At 42.7% G+C, this 20,105-nt stretch overlaps 1 protein-coding gene across 3 annotated transcripts in view; it reads left to right on the plus strand.

Moving 5' to 3' along the window:
• sipa1l3 (signal-induced proliferation-associated 1 like 3) overlaps nucleotides 1-20,105 on the plus strand; it is a 62,729-nt gene that overhangs the window by 9,067 nt on the left and 33,557 nt on the right. The window lies entirely within an intron of this gene.

A 20,105-nucleotide genomic window follows, 5' to 3' on the forward strand; every position in this document is an offset into this window, starting at 1 on the left:
GGGAGCCTCGAAGCTGTGGGTTTTTTTTTTCCTCCCTTCACAATTTCTAAAGAAAAAGTTCGACATTTTGGGAAATACACTTGTTTCCTTTTATGCAAAGAGTTAGGTGAGCCTGGATCCAGCCATTTAGCTTATCTTAGCATAAAGACGCAGAGGGAAGCAGCTAGACTAGCTCTGTCTAAAGGCACCAAATCTGCCAGTGCCTCTAAATCCCAGTGCCTCTCATCTATTTAATACATTCAAAAACCAAAATGTAAAAAACAACAAGTAGTGATTTTCCTCTTCCCCTCTTTTCACCTTTCCTCCCTTTTCTCATATATTTCTCTCTAAACTTCTGGTCATTAGTCAAATGTTTTCACTCCACACCACAACTGTCTGCACCTGGAAAACAAGTAAGCCAGTGTATGCTTCTGTGAGCACATGTGCAGCACAGTGTGGGTGCACATGCATGCGTGAGTGCATGCATGGCTGTAGAACCACACCCTGGACTCACGCCACGCTTTAAACCAAACACAGAGAGAAAGCGAGACGACTTCTGGCTGGATTTAGCTTGTTGTGACAGCACTCTGCTCTAGTTCAAGCCTGGACAGTGATGACTCTGGATCGCAGGGTAAAGAATGAGCAAAGTGGCAGCCGCGTAGACCTTCACACCATCCCTGCCTCAGCCAAGTTTGAACAAAGTGATGATGGTGATGTGTTGGTACAGCCCCTCTGTTGGAGTTTCATTTGAGGCTGGTTGGAGCAGTTACACCTTCCACTCGGCTGTTATTACTGGCCAAATACCACTTCAGAGATGCCGCTGTCTGTACAGATGCCTGAGATATTTTTGAGGGGCTGAGATCTCTGTTGGCGTGTGAAAGTCCCCCTCACCTTCCCTTTGCGATCGATTCTGCAACCTGAAAACTAGTAAGTAGTAACTAGTAAGTAAAGTATGCATAAAGTATCACTGCTACTTTAGCATTAAAATCACCTGGTTGGTTTTGAGGGAAACAGGTTTTAATATAGGTCCAGGTTGACTTCTGGATCCTGAAAGGAAGGCATTAACAGAATTTCAGACAGGTCCTGTGTTCCAATTAAACTTTCTATAATGGGGTGTTCAAATGGGCTAATCCTAGACACACACACACACACACACACAATGCTACTGTGAGTTAAAAGGAACCACACCTTGCTTCTGTAATCCTCTTTCAGTGGAGACAAACCCCCCTTTATAATAGTGTTCACCTGTGCTCACCACCTGCCTCTCATTTTGCAGGTGTGTGTGTGTGTGTGTGTGTGTGTGTAAAGCCTTTACACGGGTATGCATTTCTATTTTTTGACACTCGTAAGAAAAGTGTAAGAATAGTTAATGGTAAATATGCAAATTTTAAAAACTACGATAGTGTCACATCACGACACACCTTTATAATGAATTAACAGATATATTGTCAGTTTTCTGCATATTTAAGGAGCTTTCACATCCTCACAAGACCTCATCCAGAGTTTGATATCCAACTTGCAATTCTCTGCATGGGTGATGAATGGCTGCCAGAGTGATTCTAATCTTCTTTCACTGGAAAAACTGTATTCGATCCCTTATCCAGTGGGTATAGGTGGGTGTCGCTTCATCCTCCCACTTAAGAAGGATCAGGCTTCTGGCAATCAGAGACATAAAGGCGATAGAATTAAATTTCTATTTTGGAGGATTAATTTCTTTAGCAACTGCCCCAAAAATTATGATCAGTGGGTTGAAAGAAATCCCAAGCACCTTTTCGAGATGGTTTTGAAAACTCCTGTCCAGCACTTGCAGACTAGAGGCCAAAAAGTGTGGACAGGGACGCTGTTTTATTTTTATGCATGCATCTTAACAAACATACAGTGTGCAGTTATCTTTGAGATTTGCTTCTGTTGCTATTTGCTCTGGTTTAATTCCCCTGCTTTGTGGGTGCATTATGTGTTTCTCTTTTCTCACAGCGTCAGTTTGTATAGTGCTTTCTGCAGCTCTCTGTTTCAGCTCAGTCTCAATGGACCGACTGTACTCTGTTTGCTCTCACTAGTCAAAGTCCTGCAGGCAAACAGTGCCTGGTTTCTCTGGGGCCTGGGACTGAGCTACAGTACTACAGTTTCACTATAGACTCATGTTACCACAGTGTCTGGCTGATGACGTTGTGCGAGAAGTGGGGGCGGGGGTGGGGGTAGGGTGAGGGGGTGTATGTGTTTGTATGTGTGCCTACAAGCGTTGGCAAGGGACTCAGTGTGGATTCCAGATGTATTCTTTTTTTTTTTGCTGAGCTCATACAGATTAATGAAAAGAGTCACACAGATGTGAAGTTTGAGCTCTACAAACAGTGAGAATGTACCCTCACAGAAGGAGACGGGAGGGCGGGGTAGAGGTGAAAACACACATTAGAGTGGGTGTGAAAGGAAGAGCTGCAGACCCTTGTAAAAGACAGATGAATACCCTCCCCAGGGCAAGAAAGACTCGGCTTTTGTCCTGTGTAATTCTGATGCTCGGTCGTGTCCACATGAAGTTGCATGTTCACATTTTGGTGCACGTCTTTTCCATTTAATCTCACTCCCTCAAACTCGGCATCTCCAAGTATTCTGTGGGACTCGAAAATGCTCCCCTCGGCGGATTTTGGCAGACGGTGGGGAGAAGGAGGGAGGAGGAGGGGGAGGCCGGCGATTATGAGACTTGGGGTGTGCTTTAACCCACTTAGCACACCATCTCAGGGTTTCCTGCCAAAACGGTGAGCTTAGTGCTTTTAATCCTCTTCCCAGAGTGAGCTGATAGTTTGTTGCTTGCGGCTGCTCTCTTGTCTTACTGCTTAGAAATGTTATCTGCATGAGTTTTTATCCTCTCTTCACAATTTATGATTATTTATATTAGCTTGATATTTTTATTTGTCTCATAAGTGGACACATATGAGTATGGATCAGTCCATCTTGCAGGGAGTTTGTGAGAGCTGTGTATGTGAGTTGTCAGGCAGTTTCCTGGTCATAAACACACCAGTGAAGTAGCCCTGCTGTGGTTTGAAGTGAGCCTCCCTCTTGGCCCTTCCAGCGCTCACAGCCAGGCAGGCAGGCATGTTTATTTGCCCCCCTCCAGGCTGGTTTGTGCTGGGCTGGCCTCTGCCCCAGGGGCCTGACTACAGTCCAGTTTGAGCTCCAGCAAGTCCATCCTCTCCCAGCGTACTGCCAGCATTACATGCCTGTTTTCCCCACACTATGCTGGGCTCCCTCTCTTAATAAAACAGGCTCATAACCTTCCTTGCATTCTTTATGTGCAGGCTTCTCTCCCTCTTTTTTACATGCATGGATGGCTTGCACTGCAAAATGTAGACCACATTATTAATGAAGCCAAATTGTTCACAGTGCTTTTGGCGTGGCTGAATGTTCTAGAGTTTTGGATTGGGTTATGTGCAAATATCGTGCATTCACAACATAGCAGATTTCCACGCAAAACTTGAAGAAGTTTCCTCTTTTCTGCAAGTGGAAGTGCAAAGTGAAGAGCAGAAGTGTAGGAGGAGGAGGAGGGGGAAACAGGGGCAAGTGAAGGCTGATTCAGTGGTGGGGGTGTGTTGTTGGAGCAGCCCTGTCACTGTAGGTTTACGTCTGGACTCCCCCTCCCCTCCTTGGAGCAGAGAGGAGTCATGGCAGAATCGGGGTCAGCCACGTTTCCTCAGTTGCTACCCGGTCCTTATTTTATCCCTCTTTCCCCAAAACAAACTCTCCTCTCTGTGTCCCTTCTCATATGTCATCTCTTTATACGACCTCCTCTTTGAAATTACATTTCTTTTCCCCTTTACCTCCTTAACATCCCTCCTCGTCTGATGCATTTGCTGCTTACCCCCTCCATGCTTGTTAAGAGAAGAGGACAGGCTGAGATTTATAATTAACAAAGGCTGAGTCTAGCACTGAAAGAGAGAGCTGTCTGAAGAGTCTGTGTGGAGGGGAGTGCTGGGTGGGGATGGTGAACAAATTGGGCTTTTTATACAGAGTATCAGATAGATGCTGAAGACAGGGAGAAAAGCACACTGATCAGACACAGTGAGTGATGTGATCTTAAAGAGGTTGTGCTCCTTTTGAATGCGAGTTTTCGCCAAGTCTAAGCTGCTAAACAATGGCAGACCCCTACTCTGAAAGCAGCCTACGGTACAGTGGTATGTAGTCCAACACTGCACAGATGCTCTGATCGGTTTGGACAGCCATGAAGACTCGTTACCATCTCATAAAAGATCTTTGTCCCCTCAAGACCATATTATCTCTGGAATTACCACGAGAGTGTTGTGTTGCTGTACATTCATAGTACAATTACGCTTTGCCAGAAGTGCTATAACTGCTTTTTGTGTTTGTCCAGGACTTTTATTTCTATATAAAAGTTTTATTTATGTTACCCATAAACACAGTGGAATCAAGGACTTTGCGTAAACAAACTTTTTTTTTCCTCATCTAATCACATCTCATGAAATGGATGTTCTGGATTTACAGGACAGTAGTGCGCTATCCTGTTGGTTCTTGCATGCCAGGTTACTTGTTTACTCAAGGAAGGCAGTTTGAACGAGGGAATGCAGATGACATCCAAAACTAAGCCTCTGCATCTCCGAAGAAGCAGGCCTGCTCTGAGGCTACAGGGCCTGGCCTGGCCTGGCCTGGCCTGGCACAGTCTGGTTGGTTAAACAGATGGCTCAGTAGAGGACAGTGTAGTGGAGGGCGGGATCGAGTAGAAAGACTTTTAACCATCTGGGCTCCAAGTGACACTGTGGCTACTTCTCTGTCCATACTTTGATCAGCTGATACCTGCCTAATGATGATAAGTTGATGCTTAACTGGCCCCTTTATAATAAAAATATAATAATATAATAAAAATGTCACTTTTTCATCTGTAGAAGTTTAAAAAGCCAGCTACATAAGCTACACAGTCAGTTGGCCTTTTTGTCCCTGAAACAGCATGTACCATTTCAGGATACAGTTACACAGATTCTGAATGTGCCTGCGGCACCAGTTTGGGTTTAGCTCAGTCGGTAAAGCGTATATCAGCCAAGTCAGGGATCCCGGATTCTGATCCTGGATGAGTGAGTTTAGAGACAAGCTGGTGGCACCTTATCAGAAATTACAAACTGCCTGAAGACTAGTCACGTTCTGAATCACTGCGTTGACCTTCCGCGTTTGTGAGTCAGTTAGCCTTTTTTCAAAGAAATATGGAACTAACAGTTTCATCAGGAACAAAACTTTGTTCTCCTTATTTTTTATTTCTCTTTTTTTTTTTTTTTAACTGGAAAGCGTTTGGGTGTCTTTGGTATGTGCACTTCAGCATTTTCAGCTAAAGTCCAAGGTGAAGCGCTGGAGCACAGAGGCAGGGCCCAAGCCAGCCCTCAGTCAATATTTGCCCCTGTGAGTGCCTTGCCAGTGGCAGGAGAACAAACTAAAATGGTCTGGCAAATTTCTTAGAGGCATGGAGATCTGGACAGACAGGCACACAGAGGTGCAGAGTTTCTCCTCTGTCAGTGTTACACCTCCTACAACAGCCAGTGAGTATGTGCGACACCTGTTCACCATGTTCTCCAGGTCTGTGTTTATAAAAAGCACCAGAGCAAAACCACAGCGCTAAGTGGTTAGTGGGTGGCTGCAGCAGAGGCTTCATTAGGTGCTCAAATGTACAGCCATTTGTGTGCACGCGTGTTGCTTTAGCTTAACGTTTGCATTGTGAGCTGCTGTTGTGACACGCCGTCAGCAAACAGCTTGGACACAGGCCACCCAGCGAGAACTGGACGCTCTACTGTTTGTCACCCACTCCCTCCCTTTCTCTCTCTCTCTCTCTCTCTCTCTCTCTCTCTCTCTCTCTCTCTCTCTCTCTCTTTCTCCCTCTGCTCTGTCCATCTGGCAGGGAGAAAAAGAGAAATGAACAGTAATACACAGGTGGGAAGAGCGGCCAGGATGACCCAAAAGAAGTGTGAGGAAAAGGCAGAGGAAGAGCAGAAGGCTGCCAAGAAAAACTGGAGAAAGAAATACTGGAAAAGATTTATATATATATATATATATATATATAGATACTAATGAGTAGAAAGGTGTGGACTGAGTGTAAAACTGTGTGTGTTTCTGTGAAACATGTGGCACATAAAGAAACCGGCTCGTCTCATTAACAAGACCTTCCACAGAGGCTTTGAAGGGAGCCACGCCACCCCAGTTGCTTAACATTTCCCACACCGTCCAACTCAAATTACAGTCTCAATTTTAGTTTTACTTTCGTTCCCAGTATTTTTTTGTAATTTACTTGTGATAAAAATCACCTGACATCTACAGTTTCTGTCTGTGTTAAGTCAGGAGGTTATTGTGTGTGTATGTAGGTCAGCATGCTGTCGGTATGACTGCCAAAAAACACCCCAAATTGTTACTCTTTGTTCATGGAGGTGCGCAGTGACTCATGCAGTAGTGAAACTCGATTGCCTGGTTTGTTCAAAGTCATCCTGGCTGTGTCATGCATGCTGTAGAGATGGAAGTTGTATTTCCTGTTTTGCCAGGAGTTCCAGAAACCGGCGGCTTTGTTTGGGGGTTGTGGGTTTGGGCTGTTTGAACGTGTTTACATGAAACTACTCCAGAAGAGTGACAGGCATGGAGACACACAAATCTATACACGCAGAAAAATATTCTGATTTCTCTTTGAGTGACCAACACTGCAGTGAGATCACCTCAGTCTTATGAGGTCGATTTTTATGACCAGTTACTCTCTCATGGCTCTGTCACTGCCAAGAGGGGAACTGAAACTGCCAACAGTTAATATCTATTATAGATTAATACTCAGTATGGCCTTATGAAGGAGTAAACCAATCCAACAGTTCTTGTGGTGTTCGTTTGGAGAGACTCGTAGTAGCCTCACTGAGTAGTTCAAATCAGATCTAACCATGCTGTCAGAGCTGCAGGGCCTCTGCAGCCAGCTAATGCATAAATCTATGTCTGGTTCAATGCTGTGAGTACATGAACTGCACTGAACAAAAGTTGTTCACCATGAGATTTCCCAAATGCCCCAAAATGACAGCTGAAGTTAAACATGTCCGAATATATCTATATGTAGCGCTCATACCAAGTGACGATTGTATCTGGTTGTAAGGATGCAGCCATAGAAAGGCAGTCCAAGCAGCTCAACTTTTTTTTGTTTGTTTTTATAAATATCTTATAATAACAAAATGTCAACAACAATAACAATAATAAATAAATACAAAATTAAGAAAAGAAATAGAAAAAAAGGGTTCCCTTGCTCATGTCACACGTTCATTATTTGTACATCATTGTCAATCAATGAACGATTTCTGCATGAGCTGTGTTGAGAGTCAGGAGTTTTAAGGCGCTCACCAAATTTCAGACTGTGGGAAACTTCAGTCAGCCGTTAAAAATTTGCTTGAGTGGCTGTGAAAATACAGAGGATCATATTTTTGGGGTTCCCCCATGCATTCCTCCTCCTTGTATATTCCATGTTCCTTGCCTGTATTTCCTGTTCAACATTTCCAAGTCTGCCGCTCCCCCCACTTTGTCTGAATGTCTTTTTTTGGCAAAAAGCAATCTGATTCCAGAAATTTCTCACCAGCCTGACCACAGAAATAGGAGACGTGATTCAGGCTCTTATGAATAGGTTTGGGGTAAACTTGCCTCTCCCGAGTTTGTGATTTTGTCAAGTTGTTCTAGTCTTGCAGTGCACAAAAACAAGAGCTTTGAGTAAAGCCGTTGTGATCTGTGGTTTTCTTATCAGCCAGACACTGAGATGACACAGTCACAGTTCTTTCTCTCTCCATAATCTGGGACTCTGGGATTGCAGCAATAAATATTGAGAAAGGGTTTGAAACTTAGTATGCAGACTTTACCAGGAGAAACTAGTATTTGGCCTCACTCAAGAGGAGAGGGAGGAAAAGGGAGGAACGAGGGAGTGGTAGATGTGTTTTTAATTTCCTCTAGCAGCTCTCAGCCTGCTGCTGCTGCTCTGCTGCCCCTGTGTAGAGTCCCTGTGGTGGATTGGAGGGGTCTGGATCAGGATCAACTCAGGACAGGGGGGCGGGGATGTGTGGGGATGGGCTGGTGCCTTCATCCCGGATGTAGACGAAAAGAGTTTGGGTGAGGACAAGAGAGTGAGTCTTAAAAGACATGATTTCTCCAGGCAGGTTTTACTACAGATTTTTACAATCCTGTCCTCTTCAGTCAGACAGTGTTTCCTCACATTACGGCAAGGACTGACTGTGTCTGCCTGCACCGGAGTCTATAAGCCTCACGTCAGCTGCTCTTTATGGTCACTATTTTTAACTTATGACTGACTTCTGCTGTTCAAATCAAATTGTTTTCATACATTTGAACTTTGAATGGGTCTGTTCCCCTGGCAGTTCAGTTTTTTCAGTCTATGGTTTTCTCACGTTTACATGATAGCACGTATTAATGTGCGATTAACAAGGTTCAGACTTTTAAGGGATTTTTTTAAGGGTTTTAAGGGATAGATTTGGATTTTCCAATTCAGCTAAACATGTCTGCTGATGACTTATATTAGCTTTGGCTGATCAATTGAACACATTATTACACAGAAAGAGGACTGGGAATTTTAGTGACTCTACACTCTTATCTCTTCACGGCTGCTATGCACAGGAGGAATGAAGACAGCAACAAATACCTCTCAACACACATATGGCCCGGAACATGTTTTAAGGTGCATGTTCATGGCTCAAAACTCAGTAAAAATAAGTATTAATAACTATGCAATAAATACACTGAGTACATGAATGACATGATCTGATCCATTGGTAAGTCATTTGGTAAAGAAAGCAAATTGTCAGTTACTCTCATAATAAAATTAGGCATCTGAATGCATCTCTATGAGTTGTAGTAGCAGCAGCAGCAGCAACAGCATTGTCTTATGTTGTGGTGGTGAAGGTGAGAGGAAGAAATGTGGAGCGATATATTTGGGATCTGTGTGCAAAAATTAGTTGTCCTGCACAAAAGAGAAAGGCTTACGCAGAGGGGGAGGTTTATATCTCTTTTCCAGGCAGGTTTTTCTGTGTGAGGTCCTTACTTTCTCTTCGGCTGTGTTGCTCTGTGTTACCAAACAGTCAACATCAGGTCCCGCTGAGAAGAGGCAAAAAATAACCTGAAAACGGTGCTTCGTCTCTTTTGATCCTGCATTTTATGGAGAGGAAACTGCACTGAATAATCTCCTAATTCGCCAGCAGCAAACCCTTTTACTTGTTCTGAGATTAATTTGACCTTACAGTATTACACCCACAGTATGCCAAGCCTTTCCCACACTTTGTGGCGGCCTAACCACTGACTGTGGTACAAATACAGTTACAGTACATACTGTCCGCGTAGAAATCCCCAAAGGACTCCATCATTTCTCAGGCATCAGAGGGAACCACCGGGCACTATTACCTTTATCTCTAATGACTATCTCTCAGCCCTGCCACACTCTGTCCACCAGCTGAGCTTATCTAGGCCATGCAGCTACACAAATGCTAGGTGGAGGCAGCTTCAGTTGTAGTTTTCAGAGCCCATGACTCCTCCGTAAATCACGCTGTTGGTATCTTGATTTTCGAGTGTGGTGACATTTTTTTTTAGCCAAGTACAAACTTTGACCCACAGTCTGTGGGAGTCTGGAGAGACAATGGCAGAGGGAAAGATGATCTGCAGCAGTCAGGTTTGTCTCTGAGAGCCCATTTATTCCTTTGGGGGCTCGTAGAATAAGGTCCTAACTGCCTCTTCTTTCAAAGGCACCATTCAGAGGACGAAAATCAGAAAAACAGTGAGAGGCCTAGTGAAAAAAGAGAGGGTGAGACAGAAAGACTGGCTGGATTTGTGTCAGAGGCCTCTTTGTTGGACTACACTGTAGCCACGCCACACACACGCATGCATGCACGCACACAAACACCCGTGTGTCGATGCATCATGCAGAGTAGGTTGCAGAAAAGAGGACAACAGTCACTTTTCATTAATCAGTTTCATGTTAAAAATGAAACTGATGTGAATGTCACTCAAGGTACTGTCATCTCCTTCATGTTTAAAAGAAGGTTTTTGTTACAGCTGAGCGCAAGATGACACAAATGATTAGGCTGCAACTAACAATTTTTTTTTTAATTGATTAATTTTATTTTGTGATAAGTTGTTTAATATACAAAATTCCAGAAAATAGTAAAAATGTCCATTATAATTTCAGACTAATGTGACACGTTCAAATGGTTTGTTTTTCCTGAACAACAGTCCAAGATCGAAGATGCTCAGGCCTATAGTGGCTCTGGAAACTGTACCTGCCTGGCGTCAAGGTACGTCGACCAAGGGATGTTGAGGTTCATGGTCGGTGCCTTAAGTCACAGGCCAGTGGAGCACCCCCAGTTTGATAAATTTTCTCTCAATCAGCCCAACTGCTCATGCTAAAATGCACTGTAGCTGTCCTTGAAGTCTGATATCTGTGGAAGGAAACAGAATGTCAGACATCAATACAGTGTGATCACTTACCACTGTTTTCTCATCTAAAGCCATGAAACACTGACTGTTTTGCGGTGGTCTGTTTGTTTTTTTTTTTAATTTCTCTTCAGTAGTTCTTGAATGCTGCCAGATCCCATTCTGAGCCTTAAATACCATTTTTGGCTCATTTCTGTGCTTGCGCTGATTAAATAATCTGTTTTTAGTGAAGCGCATGGAGGAATGTGCTTTAGGAATTTTTTGATTGAAGCTTACCCGATGCTTGACCCTCGCTGATCCGGTCATTGGAAGTAGTGAGATGGACTCTTAAGTCTGTTGCCTGGCTGGGAGTCTGACCGGAGGGGGCTGTTGAACGAGAGTCTACATCTGTTTACGTCAGTGGACTACAGCAGCAAAGTATATATTTCTTAGAGATGAAGCTGAGAGCTGCACATATAGTGTTTCTATAAAAGTCAAGCTTCCGGAGGAAAACCCGGACTCTCTCCCAGCTGTTTGACACATCTTCTCTTCTCCCTGCTGGATGTCTTCTCTTCCTGAAGCCTCATCATCATTTAGCCTCATTAGTCTGTCACTGCTCTGATTCGGTTACAGGAAGAACCTTGAAATAACCAGCAGCTCTCACACACTTATACGTCGACACACTCCTGCCCCCGCTTCCTTTGTGTGAAGGTATTATTGTTAAAAAAAAAAAAAAAAAAAAACCCTGAGAACATGTGTGGCAGACTTAGATGATTCCTTTTCCATACATTACTTTGAGTAATATAAATATTTTTTTTCTTGAGTTTAGGTTCCTCTTTTATATTTAACAAAATAAATGGTACTGCTTTAATTTCTGGGTCTGTTATTCCCTAATCGCTTCTTAATAAGTTTCCTAGAAAGAAGTTTCTAATAAAGTACTGTTCTGAGACAGATATTTTAGTTTGTTGATTTTATTATAAATTTTTCAGAAGATTTATCCCATTTAAATATTTATTTACTATTATTATTAATTCATTTTCTTTTCCTTTTTTACTGCAGTGACCAAAAATCTTATAAGTACAGTCGTCCTCAAAATTATTCATACCCTTGCTAATTCTTGTGATTTTTGCATTTAGTGATGAAATTAATGCATGTTTTCAAATTTGTGTATCAGGTATATGTGACCAACAACTGAAAGAATGACAACAATACAAAATGCAAAAAAATATTTATTTCTGGGGTATTTTATCATTGGAGTCCCAAAAAATGCCATGTTCAAAATTATTCATACCCTAGTCCATGGTCTTCATTCAATAGTCAATGGCATAGCCTTTATTCTTTATGACTGCTTCCAGACGATTCCTGTATGTGTCCACAAGCTTCCTGCATGTCTCCTGTGGGATGTTGGCCCACTCTTCCTTGGCGAAAGCTTCAAGCTGGGTCAGGTTGGTTGGTTTCCTCGCCATCACTCTGGTCTTCAAGTAGTGCCACAAGTTCTCAATGGGGTTGAGGTCAGGACTCTGACTTGGCCATTCCAGGACATTGACATCATTGTCCTTGAACCATTTCTTCACTATCTTGGCAGTGTGTTTAGGATCATTGTCGTTCTGGTACATCCAGTTGTGGCCAAGCTGGAGTTTCATAGCAGATTCCTTCACATTGTCATCAAGTATCCTGATGTAATCCTCCTTTTTCATGATACCTTGGACCTTGACAAGATTCCCTGTGCCACTGGAGGAGAAACATCCCCATAGCATTATGCTCCCACCACCGTACTTGACAGTGGGCACAGTGTTCTTTGGCCTATAGGCTTCTCCTTTCTTCCTCCAAACATATTGAGCATCCATATGGCCAAATAACTCCAACTTTGTCTCATCAGACCACAGGATGGTTGACCAAAAGCTGGGATCTTGTTTCAGATGCCGTCTACAAAAGGCCAGGCGAGCTAACAGATGTTTCTTCCCAAGTAGCGGCGTCTTCCGAGGTTTATGTCCATGGAGACCTCCTCTGTGCAAGACTCGCTCAATGGTGGACCGTGACACCTTTGTCCCTGTCTGGTCAAGCATTTCAATTAGGGCCTTGGTTGTGGTCTGTGGGTTTGTGTTGACCTCTCGGCAGATTTTTCTCGCAAGTTTGGGGGACACTTTGCGCTTCCGGCCACGCCCACTGAGGTTTTTAACAGTGTTGAACTTCTTGTGCTTCTTGATGATGCTCTGGACAGTTGAAACAGGGACATCATACTGCTTGGAAATGGCCTTGTAACCCTTTCCTTCACTGTGGGTACGAACAAGGCGCTGACGTAGGTCCTCGCTGAGCTCTTTCATCTTGACCATGATGACCAGAAATTGAGAATGACCTGAACACTTTTCCCCTATTTATACTCTTCTGGAAAGATGTCTTTTTTTGCTTTAACATTTAGCCCACCATCTTAAATAAAAGGTTTTATTCCATGGTGACATCTTGCAGTAACTACTGGACAAAAATTACCACATTTGCCACATTTTTGTTGAAATATTGTCAGGGGTATGAATAATTTTGAACATGGCATTTTTTGGGACTCCAATAATAAAACACCCCAGACATACATATTTTTTTGCATTTTGTATTGTTGTCATTCTTTCAGTTGTTGGTCACATATACCTGATACACAAATTTGAAAACAAGCATTAATTTCATCACTAAATGCAAAAATCACAAGAATTAGCAAGGGTATGAATAATTTTGAGGACGACTGTACATTGCCTAATCAGTTTCTGTTTTCCCCCACTAACTAATACCAACTGGGAAATTATTTGGGCATTATTAGGAATTTACAAACCTGCAAAATAAAGCATCACTAAACATCTTAAAGGCATGGGTGTTTAATCTTGTCTTTACAAAAAGGAACCACACAAGCCCTTTGGCTGTATATAATACAGTCTGAAATTATCACAATGATTACTTTGATTTATATAAATCACATCACAGAATATACTTATTTGCTTCTTTAAATGGGAAGAGTGATGCCATTTTCATTTCTGTCTTCTTCTGTTAAATGTGAAGCTAAAACTAGCAGCCAGTTAGCTTAGCATAAAGACTGGAAACAGGAAAACAGCTAGCCTGACTCTAGCCGAACAACACCTCTGTAGCTCACTAGAAATATGCATGTTGGAATCTAAATTTCACAGAAACGCAACTGCATTGAAAACCTCAAACTCTAGAAAAGATTTACTAAATAATGTGAAAAATACAGCTGCCGGGATTTGTTACCTGCAGGCAGTAAAATGATTGTATCTCAGGCAGATCCCCTCCTGCTCTGATGACTGGCTTTTCATTTTTGTTTGTGTGTGTTTACAGGATTTGTAAGAGATTATGATAATAGACCAGTGATTACTAACCCCTTAATAACAATCAGCTGGCTGATTTTTCTTGGACACACTATAGCTGACCTCAGAGTGCAACCAAATTACAGTGTACAGCTTTATAAATATTGACAATATTTCAGGCTAATTTGAGAAACTGTCTCTGCTGTCCTGTCCTCTTACTTAGTGGTGAGTGTTCAAAACAGGAGCACAAATTGCTAATCTGTTGTTGCTGCCACATCACACAGTTTCTCTGTCTGCTCTTCTCAACTGCGCTTGTTCAGTGCAGAGGGGAAATACCAGCTAATCACTATTGTGTTGGACAGATTGAATATGGCAGATGTATGTACTATAGTTGAATTGCTCTCACAATCTGCCCTTCAGAGCTGTCATCTTCTTGACAGGTGAGCAAACATGATTCCAACGTTGCTCCCAATTATAAGAGCATGTGTCACGCTTATAGTGCAACGGCAGGCGTGCTGTGCTTACCCAGCTGTCTCTGTACAAGGCATGATAATTTTCTTAAATAGTTCTGTCTGTAATAATTAATCATAGCCGTGTGTTTTCTAGCCAACTACAGTGAGCACAGTCCGGGCAGAGAGGTCATGGATGTTCCTCTTATAGGGAAATCCTGTAATGAACAGCCTTCATTGTGTCTTTTTTTCTCCATTATTCTGATACCTACCTCAGTTGTAAATTAGCATGTCACACAGTAATTGAATTCAAGCATCTTTAGCTCAAGAAATTAGATTTAAAGTAAACACATTCATTGACTATAAAACCAAAGATGAATAGGTACTTGAATGCTTTTGATATTGCTGATTAGTGTTGTGAGCGACAGTACTGAGAAAATCTAAAATCTTATGTTTCGACCACTCTTCATCCAAATGATACACAAATACACAAAAACTAATCATGAAGGTACCAGACAAACTGTGCACCTGTTCGGACTGCACGGCAGTGTTTCTGTGAGGCTCGTCAGAGTAACAGTTGTTTTCACAATGGGAGAAATTTAATAAACTACAGAAGTATATGGTTAAACAGTGATAAAGGAATTCAACAAAGATTTAACTCAGGTAAAAAAAATTTTAGTTTAGTAGCACAGTAATTACACCATCTAAGCAAAGGGATAACATAAAGCTAATAAATTATTCACTTAAATGATAATTGATTCAAAAACAAGAGTGAAAATACACATAAAGAAACCTCAAGACCATTCCCCTTTACTATAGAAGATGGGTACTACTGAATTATTTAATAAATATCCTATTTAATCTATAACACAATATCCTAGGTGCTGTAAACACGCAGCCCTGTCTCTGTTTGTGTGTAAATGTGCATGTGAGCAAGTGTTTTCCTCGATGGTCCCTGTGCACGCCGTTGGGTTAATCAGTGTGGAGCAGCAGTAGCCCGCTGTTCTCCCCTGAGACGTCTCTGTGGGAGCTGCAACAGCTGTGACGGTGTAAGTCACTCCGAGGAGCCACCGCTACCACACACACACGCACACACACATGGTGATAGACGCTGAGGCTAAGAGGCTGAGGGCTTGTGGCTTGGCTTCCTTCATGTCTCTCTTCTTTGTGTTTTTGTATTGTGTGCTGTCAGCTGAGTATCTTTATTATAATCTTTATTTCTGTACTGTACTGTGTAGTTAAAGCTGTTAATAGGTGCTTTGAAACAGTCTAAAGATGGATATTTGAGCAAATTGTCAACACTGAAGTCCTGGGTTTGATAAAACATTGTTTAAGTGTTGAATTACAACTTAATCATCTGCACGCCGTCCCCCTTTACAGCAGAGAAGCACGTGTAAGTCTGGTCAGGAATGTGCCTTCTGGCCTCTGTTTGGATCAAAGAATCAGTGAAGCCAGTGTGTTCATTTCAGCTGGTCTTGCGTCTGACTTGCATGTCACTGCACAAAAATGTAGTGACAGATAAAAGTCAGATAAAATGGTCTCCCGCAGCTGCAACAGGTAGCTGACAAAATCTAGATGGTAATCGTAGACGCATGCCGCCAGGCGGCTGATGCCAGGTGATATGTCTTGTTGAGCTGGGAGAATGGCTGTGAGAAAATGTCTGTGCGTTGACTGATTCTGTTTTTCGTATGTGATGTGTTGTAAACATGCAGGCCTGGACTCCCTAAGACGTTACTGTGAGACACTGTTAGAGGTTTTTATTACAGTACATATGTGAATTCACTAGGGTTTCTATTAACTGTTAACCATTAATCTGCAGAATATGTTTGCGATACGTTGATTGTTTTGTATATAAAATTACAATAAAAAGTGAAATATGTTATCATTTCCCACAGACCAAAGTGATATCCTCAGATCCTCAGTTTAGTCTGACTAACCACCTAAAATCAGAACATATTACTTTTTACTGTCATGTATGAAATAAAAAGCATCAAATTGAAGCAGCAAATATTTCACATTTTTGCTTATAAAAACATTACTGAAATGACAACTTGATCATAAAAACAGCTGCCAATAAATTTTCTGTTGATTGACTAATCATTGCAGCTCTGATATTTATGTACACAGACAAACAAATGTATGGCCAGGACATGTACAAGGACAGCTTTTAATGTCAGACGGAGCGACACTGAGTTGTGGTATTCTCTTAGACAGGAAGGGCAGAGGGGCCAGGGGGGTTGTGGTTGCCTCACCAATAAACTTCCAGCCGTACATTAAACTTCACCCTTTAAACTCCGCTGCTAATCTTCCTTACTTAGTCTGTCACTAGGTTCAACCTCTGCAGATGTAATTGAAAAGCCTCTCCGTACAGCTGGCTCTGCAGCTTGGCATATAGCTGGTTAGTTCAGCACAGATAATGTCTAAGATGACCATCTTTAGAAAATGCAAAGAATTTGCTAGACAGTAGAGTATACTATGGAAACAAAAACAAGTAACAGATGCTGCTGATGAGTGCATTTTTACAGCCCAAAGCTTTTTCATGTCTCTGAGCCCATTTAGACTAGCTTTGATGCTCGCGTGGCACGTGGTCGTGAGTAGCCTGCAGAGACAGAGCGAGGGGAGATGGGGCAGACTGATTAAACTGCAGGGGGAGAAGGGACAGATCCAGAGGACACTTGGGTGAATATTTTACTGACAGAAAAAGTCAAATTAAATTAAGATCCACCATGGCACCTTTTAAAGAGCTTAAAGGTTAGAGTTGTTCAGTTATTGCAGTGAAGTACATGCTGCATGTGTTGTGCGTGGGCTTTGCTGCATCTCGCTGCAGCGACAGCACACATCAGGCTGCAAAGTGATGGCCATGTTATGTGGATTACTGCGTTGTGTTTTATTATTATTTACTGCTCAGCTCTCAGGTTGTGTGTCCTGATTGCCTGCGGCCCACCGCCTACATCATACATCTTATTGTAGGTGCACCTTCCCGTTCCTATGGCAACCAGCACCAGCATAGCGATCAAACAGCTACAGCTGCATTTCCAAGCGGTTTTGGTGAAAGGAGCTCTGTATTGCATATGACTTCATCACTGTATTTTCCTCTTATGTTGCCCAGAGTTGAAGCGCAAAGCCAGTGGACTTCACTCAGTCTTTAAAAAAATTGAGAAATGGCCGATTTTGAGTTAGTTTATTGGTTTTGTTTGTGTTGAGAAAGCTCAGTTTGGAATGTCGTTAACACAGTGCAATCATCAGTTTCTTCGTTATAATTAACGATATGAGTCTTAAAAATTATAACAATTGGTGGAACAATCTGCAGGCCTTAAGGCACCAAGAAAAATTTTAATGTATATCAAATATAAATTTAGCTTTATGGTTAAAAAGTTGAACCATGAACCCTGCAGAAACCCTGAAGAAATTACAGCCTAAAACAGTTTTGATGAATGGCAGTAAACGTTGTGTTTGTTGACTTTCTGCAAGACAGTGACAATGCAGCGTTTGATGTGTATCGAACTGTAGACTGTGTATGCTTACTTTGCAAATTCATTCTGGGACACCGTAATCGAATGACCATCAATCTAATTTTTAGAATAAATCTTTGCTCATTGATCAGCTGCTGGTCGATCAGAGCAACTCTCAGCTTGATTTATTTATGGTGTACACAGGGATACTTTGAGAGCACACTGTCTGGTTTCATCCTGCTGCTGGTTTGCCCTCATGCGACACTCCCACTCCATCCTGATTTCATCTTAATGAAGATCTTCACAGCAGGACGGAGCCACATGTCATCTCTTGTGAGGAAGGAAGTGAAGCAGAGTCTGTTTTTTGTTTCCCATTTCAATTCGAATGAGATGAGGTGGTGAGAATCACGGGGGGCGACCAAGGGGCGTGCAGAGGAATGGAGAAGTGAAAAGGATGAAAGTGTGGCAGTCCCCACCCCACAGTGTTGGAGTGTGAATGGGGCTGCCCACCCCTCTCTGCAGGGGGTTCCTTCCCTCTCCTGCAGCATGTGCACTAACTAGTAAGGCTAAATTTACAGGCTTTGAGACCAGCTGATATGGACATCACTTCTCTAGGAGTACACTGGCATGCTAGGAAAACTCGCAAAGATTCTGGCAAAATCTTTGAAAGTTTTAAGAGGTCATTGTGTTAACTTCCTGCATGCACTTACTTGACACCCAGATTTGAGCAGCAATCTGAGGCTGCATGTGACGATTTTTCTTCTCTCTAGAAAAGAGCTTGCTGCTTTTCAACAACACAGTGTGAGGAAAAACTTCAGTAGGCTGAGGTCTGGAGGAGTACTGACACAGCAAATGCTCTGAAATATTCATGCATCTGAGTTGTGACAGTAATCCCATTTTAATCACAACATAATGCCAGTGATGGTGAAGGCACAGACACGCCTGCAGACGCATATGCAGACTCTCTTTTTATCCCATCAGTGGTGGCAGCGCTTCTACTGTAATGAGATAGCAGATGAATTTACTTATTCATAGAATTATTTATGCTGAACTCATGGTCCTACTGTCCTGAAAACATACCGTATGTACACACACCCACACAGAGGGAGTAAGCCAACTCCATTCTGGCTCTGTGACAGTTAGACTCTAATTCTAAATTCACAGCAGACTTAACCAGACTTCCATTTATGTGCTGCTTCACGTAAAGGTTCACTGATGTCGTGTTTACGAAGCCACTGAGGTCACCTGTGTTCATCCCGGTGTTCGTGAATCCTCTGTCGACCTTCCTCTGCTTTCAGACTGTTGCTGTGATACACGCACTCACCAGACCCAGAGGACTTTTCAGGTCGTTGCTGTTGCCGCTACAGATTCAACAGCTTTCACCGACATGTTTTGTTTTGTTGACACAGGTACTTTAGGAATAGAAGCAATGCCTCAGATAACAACTTTCTGATCCTCACACCAAACATTTTAAACTCATTTAAACTGAACAGATTTACTACTTCTGAGTGAATGACACGTCTAGTTTGCACTATGAGCATCAGGCAGTGCATTTGATCTCACCAGTGTGATATGTGTCTTTGAGTGTGTGTGATGATGGCTGCATGCAGTGCACTGTATACAGACATGCAGGTATTATCACTTTCAGGCTGAGGGCGGGGTCTGTGGTGCAAACTCTTCACTGGTTGGGAAGTTTTCACTTACAGTTTAATTTCATTTTCAGGTCAGTGGAGTGAAGCCTGAGCCTTAAATCCACGCTGGCTTTGTTAAGAACTGATGCTTTGCTGTAGAAAAACACTCACACAATCACTGACCCTTGTCCACCCCTTCCCTCCCCCTCTGCTAAGACAGTGTTATTATTCTAGCCGTGGCAGGATAAGTGGGCCCTGATTGATCGGTATTGATTAGAACTGTATTTGTCAGACACTAATGGGCCTCCCCCTCAGGACATTATGTCTGCTGATTCCCACCCGCCCCCTACTTTGGCCCCACTTCACCCGCTCTTTATGTCCTACTTGTATTTGAAGAGTGTGTCTCCCCCCTTCCCCCGTTCTCAGACCTCGACCTCTAATCATAGTGCACAGTCTCCTTCACTTTGCCTCCACTCTTCCCCTGTATTTCCATCTGCCCGTGCTCAAGAAAAAGCTGGACGGTGGAGATAGAGGGCGAGGATGAGGCAGGACGTGAAAAGCAGAGGTTGATGGAGTACAGGAGTTTGTGTTTGCATTCTTCCATCTGTAGGGGCTCATCTACGTTTGTTGTGTACGCACATTATTTCCTTTTTTTCTGTTTGAGCTGATATTAAAACAGCATCAGTTTTTCCAGAGGCAAAAGTGGTGTTTTTAACTCTGTTTGTGTGCAAGCCAGTCTGTGTGTATGCAAACGTGTTTACAGTACAGATAGACCGCCTCAGGCATCTTTGTTCAGAATCCTCTCAAACAATAGACGTGTCTGTGTGGACGAGCGTGGAACTGATTACAGCTGCTCTGCTCACTGAAACACACACACGCCCT

Source organism: Toxotes jaculatrix, chromosome 9, assembly GCF_017976425.1.
Source record: "Toxotes jaculatrix isolate fToxJac2 chromosome 9, fToxJac2.pri, whole genome shotgun sequence".
NCBI classification, from domain to species: Eukaryota; Metazoa; Chordata; class Actinopteri; family Toxotidae; genus Toxotes; species Toxotes jaculatrix.